Source organism: Mustela putorius, unplaced genomic scaffold, assembly GCF_011764305.1.
Source record: "Mustela putorius furo isolate JIRA1106 unplaced genomic scaffold, ASM1176430v1.1 tig00537227_pilon_pilon_pilon, whole genome shotgun sequence".
In the NCBI taxonomy this organism is placed as follows: domain Eukaryota; kingdom Metazoa; phylum Chordata; class Mammalia; order Carnivora; family Mustelidae; genus Mustela; species Mustela putorius.
Genome location: NW_025422368.1, coordinates 37,139,445 through 37,145,444, shown reverse-complemented (window position 1 = coordinate 37,145,444; position 6,000 = coordinate 37,139,445).

Below are 6,000 nucleotides of genomic sequence, written 5' to 3'. Positions count from 1 at the left end.
ATTTGTAAATAAGTTATTTAAATTTCACATGATAAAAATAAATGTCTCTGAGAAGGGTTAAAACATTAGACAATATTCACTATATTACTATGGCAGAGGTTACAATTTTAAATAACTACTCATGACATTATTCATTGATTCATCCTTCAATCATAACCAGTTATCTCTTTTAAAAGGGACATTTGTCAATTCATGACAAAAAATTCTAAGAATGTAGGGGGAAACAAAGCTAAGTTTTAAGCATTACTCTTTTTTTGTTTTACCACAAGTGATTTTATTATTTATTTATTTTTTTAATAAACATATATTTTTATCCCCAGGGGTACAGGTCTCTTAACCAAAAAATAAGACAGCAGAAAATGTAGACTTTTAAAACACAGATATATGACTATGAACTCAAAAAGAAATAAGAGTGCCTGTGTGTCTCCGTAGGTTAAGGTCTGCCTTTGGGTCAGGTCTTGATCTCAGGGTCCTAGGATTGAGCCCCATTTTGGGCTTCCTGCTCAGCAGGGATCCTGCTTTTCCCTCTCCCCTTCCCCTGCTTCTGCTCCCTCTCTCTTGTGCTCTCTTTCTCAAGTAAATAAATAAAATCTTAAAGAAAAAGGAAATAAAACTTCGTATTATCTAGTTTGCATCAAATGTAATTCTTTTCATAATTCCTCCTCTTGTATCACGAATTGGGTTAATGTGTACCTATCATTCCTAAAGAACTTAAAAACAGAAGTGTCATATCCAGCAATTCCACTTCTGGGAATGACATCTCCCCATTTATTGCCTTCTGTTTATTGCACTTAGGAGATGTTATGTGTTTTACACATCGAAGGGTTGTGGTAACTCTGTGTGGAGCAAGAGTATTGCCACCGTTTTTCCAAGAGCACTTTCTCACTTCATGTGACAGTCACATCTTGATAATTCTTACATGTTTGTAACTTTCCCATTATTACTAAATTTTTATTGTGATCTGTGACTTGTGAATACAACTTGCTCAAAACTCAGGTGATTATTAGCATTTTTCATGGATAATATATTTTTTAGATAAAACATATACTTCATTTTCTTAGACATAATTCTCCTGCACACTGAATAGAATACATTATAGTGTAAACATGACTTTCATATGCACAGGGAAATCAAAAATCCATATGACTGGGTTATTGTGACATTTGCTTTATTGCACTGGTCTGGAACCAAACCCACAGTATCTCCAAGGCACGCAGCATATATCCAAAAGAAAGGACACCACTATCTGAAAGAAAGCTCTCTAGCCCCATGCCCATTGCAGCATCATTTATATTAGCTCCAGTAGAGAATCACCCTAAGTGTCTACAAAAGAAGGATAAATATAGACAATGAGGCATTTGTGCAGTAGGTTATTATTCAGACATGAAAAAAAGAAATCTTATCATTGGCTTTTTTGTTTGGTTGGCTTTTTCATTTTTATTTATTTTTTTCCATATAGGTGTAGAATTTAGTGAATAATCACTTACATAAAACACCTAGTGGTAACCATGACAAGTGCACTCCTTAATACCCCTCACCTATTTAACCCTTCCACAGTCCCTCTCCCCACCAGTAACTCTCAGATGGTTTGCCTCTCCTTTTTTCCCCCCATGTTCAATCATTTTCTTTCTTAAATACCACATAAAAGTGAAATCATATGGTATTTGACTTTCTCTTACTGACCTTTTTCGCTTATCATAATACTCTCTTGCTATATTCAAGTTGTTGCAAAGTCAATATTTCACTCTTTTTGATGGCTAAGTAATATTCCATGGTAGATATGTAAAACCTTGTCTTTATGCATTCTCCATTTGATGAACATTTGGCTCTTTAGTAATTTTCTTATTGTGGATAATGCTGCTATAAACATTGGGTGTATGAATCTATTCAAATCTGTATTTTTGTATCCTTTGGGTAAATATCAACAAGTGCAATTGCTGGAGTATAGGGAAGTTCTATTTTTAACTATTAGAGGAGCCTCTGTACTATATTTCAGAGTGACCACACCAGTGTCCATTCCCACCAACCTGTGGGAGAGCTCTCTTCTCTGCTTCCTCTCCAGCACCTGTTGTTTACTGTGTTGTTGATTTTAGCTATTCTGACAGGTGTGAGATCATGTCTCAGTGTACTTTTGATTTGTATTTCCTTGACGATGAATGTTGTTCAGCATCTTTTCATGTGTCGCTGGCCATCAGGAAATCATCTTTGGAAAATGTCTCTTCATGTCTTCTACCCATTTTTTAAACGGATTGTTTTCTGGGTGTTGAGTTTTATAACTTCTTTACATATTTTGGATGCTATTGCTTTAACAGAGATGTCATTTACAAATATCTTTTCCCATTTCAAAGACTGTGCTTTAATTTTATTGATTGCTGCCTTTGCCGTGCAGAGGCCTTTTGACTATAGCTTTTTAATACAGCTTGAAGTAAGTAATTGGGGTGCCTCCAGCTTTGCTTTTTCTTTTAAGGGTTGTTTCGCTATTGGATGCCTTTTGGGAACCAAACAAATTTTAGGATTGTTTGTTCTAACTCTGTGAAAAAGGTTGTTGGTATTTTGATAAGATCTGCATTAAGTATGGAGATTTCTTTTGGGTACTATAGACATTTTAATAAAGTTTGTTCTTCTGATCCATGAGGGTGGAATGTTTTTACATTCTTTGTGTCTTCTTCAATTTCTTTCATTAGAATTTTATAGTTTTCTGAGTGTGGACCTTTCACCTCTTTGGTTAGTGTTATTCCTTGGTAACTCATGAATTTGGTGCAGTTAAAAATGGGATTGATTCTTTGATTTCTCTTTCTGCTGCTTCAGTACTGGAGTATAGAAATGGAACAGATTTCTGTACGTTGATTTTATACTCTATGACTCTACTGAATTACTGACTCAGTTCTAGCAATTTTTTGTTGCAGTCTTTTGAATTTACTCTATACAGTATCATGTCATCTACAAATAGTGAAAGTTTAACTTCTTCTCTGCTGATGTGGATGCCTTTTATTTCTTTGTGTTGTCTGACTGCTGAGGCCAGGACCACCAGTACTATGTTAAATAACAATGGTCCCAGTGGTCTCCCTATCTGTTCCTGACTGTGGAAGAAAAGCTCTTAGTTTGTCCTCATTGAGGATGATACTAGCTATTCATAGTTCATATGTGGTCTGCATTACTTTGAAGTATGTTCTCTTTATCCCTCTTTTATTGTGGGAATTTTTTTTTTAAGATTTTATTTATTTATTTGACAGAGAAAGCACAAATAGGAAGAGAAGCAGGCAGAGAGAGAGGAGGAAGCAGGCTCCCCGCTGAGCAGAGGACTGCCCCCCACCCCATGCAGGGCTGGATCCCAGGACCCTGGGGTCATGACCTGAGCCAAAGACAGAGGCTTTAACCCACTGAGCCACCCAGGTGCCCCTATTGAGGGACTTTTAATCATGAGTGGTTGTTGTATATTATCAAATGCTTTTTCTACATCTATTGAAATGATCAAATTGTTCTTAACCTATTATTTTCAATGTAGTGTATGACATTGTTTGCTTTGTGAACATTGAACCACCCTTGTAGCCAAAAATTAAATCCCACTTGATTCTTTTAATTGTTGTTGCATTTGATTTGCTAGTATTTTCTTGAGAATATTTGGATCCATGTTCATTCTGCATATTGGCTTATCGTCGTCTTTAACAGTAGAGTCTTTGTCTCGTCCTGTTATTAAGGTAATGCTGGCCTCACAGAGTGATTTTTGAAGTTTTACTCATATTTCTTCCTTTTTTTTTTTTTGGAATGTTTTGAGTAGTTGTTGGAAAATGTTTTAATTTACCAGCATTTTGGAAGACAATTAATGAAATCAAATTCTGGATGGCAGTGTCTTTTACTTGAGATGAATATTCTATTATCTCCTAAATTTCATTAACTTGAATGAATTTCTAGGCATATAAACTGTTGTTATTCTCTCATTGCTTTCAATATTTATTTATCTGTTTCAGAAGTATGACTACAGTGTGCCCACATGTGATCTAATTATTATTATTAATTTTTATATTTGGTTTTGCTGGGCTTCTTGAATTTAACCTGGTGTTTTTCAAGATAACTGAAATAGTTTCAGCCATTATTTCTTCAAGTAATCTGCTAATTGTTTCCCTCACCTTGTACTATCCTAGTTATACATATCATAACTTTTGGTATTATCACATTGATTTCCCTTGCAAAATTTACTTCTCATCACCTCTCAGATTGCACTATTATTCTTATTCAATCCAGAGTATTTGAGGGGGACAAAAGATAGAATGTTTCATTGTGTTGGGGTCCATTATAAAAGGAATGAGACTGAGACAAAGTTAAAGTTATGCAAAGCTTTATTCTATGCCACGCATTAGAAGTCAGAGTGACTGAAGAGAGCCATGACTCCCAATTTTACAGGCTCAAGAATAGACTGACCAGTCAGGGCCAACTCTAAAGGGAGTGACCCTTTCCAGCCTCACAGACTAACTTTAATAGAGCAAAGGCCATGTGGTTAAGCCTGGCCACACATAGGTGGCCAATGAGATTGTAATATACACAGAAAGTTTCATAGTCATGTTAGGCCACATGCAGGTGCCAATTAAATTACAATTTACCCTATAGTAGCTGTTTGAACTAGCCTTTAAATCTGGTCAGAATTGGCACCCACGTTTGGTGCCCAAAAGGTGGGGTTTACATTCTTTGGTGGTTAGGGAGATAGTATGTGTGCTTTTTACTGATTGGATGTCTCCACCTGGCCTGACTTGTCCTTGTATTCTGGGCTCTGTTATTAGGAACTGGCCGACCGTATTTTACTGGTTTTCTTGGTCTTGTTTCTAAGCAAGTTCCTCTGCAGAGGAGGGTCAATTTAATTTTACTGCACAAACAACAAAATGGCTGTTTAACCGAGATGGAGTCACTCTAGCTAAGTAGGCCCTTACACATGGCACCATTTATTTCTCTAATTCTGTTTTCACAGAACTTAAACTCTTTGTTCCAGGACTCCTTCTGGTCCTTCCTTTCTATCAGTTTGTCTTCAAGAACACAAATTCCTTCTTCTGCTTCATTTACCCTAACTGTTAAAGTATCTAGATTAGATTGTATCTCATTGATAGCATTTTTAAGTTCTGCCAAATCTGGTCTCATTTATGCCCTTAATGAATCTATGTTGCCATTAATAGTTTTTTCTGGCTTGGCAATTGTCTTCATATCTACTACCCTGAAGTCTATTTCTTTTTTTTTTTTTTAATTTTTTATTTTTTATAAACATATATTTTTATCCCCAGGGATACAGGTCTGTGAATCACCAGGTTTACACACTTCACAGCACTCACCAAAGCACACACCCTCCCCAATGTCCATAATCCCACCCCCTTCTCCCAAACCCCCTCCCCCCAGCAACCCTCAGTTTGTTTTGTGAGATTAAGAGTCACTTATGGTTTGTCTCCCTCCCAATTCCATCTTGTTTCATTGATTCTTCTTCTACCCACTTAAGCCCCCATGTTGCATCACCACTTCCTCATATCAGGGAGATCATATGATAGTTGTCTTTCTCTGCTTGACTTATTTCGCTAAGCATGATACGCTCTAGTTCCATCCATGTTGTCGCAAATGGCAAGATTTCATTTCTTTTGATGGCTGCAAGAAGATGTGGTATATATACACAATGGAATACTGAAGTCTATTTCTGACCTCTTACTTGGATCCATATCCATTAGATCTGTGGAAGAGGCCATTGTCACTGGATCTTTTCTTTGTTAGGAGTTCCTCCTCCTCCTCGTTCTGTTGAATTGTGGTTGAGAGGATGTACAGCCAAAAATATCAACCACTATCCAGGCAAGGAGCACCCTGGGAAGGTTTGGAGTAAACAGATGTCCCCACCAAAAAGAAAGGAAAAAAAAAGTTCCAGCCAAAATGAGGCCCAAGAGTAAAATGTATATAGTACAAAAACAAAAACAAGCAAACAAATAAAAAGACAAATAAATAAATAAATAAAAGGGGGGCTGATGGGAAGGTGGT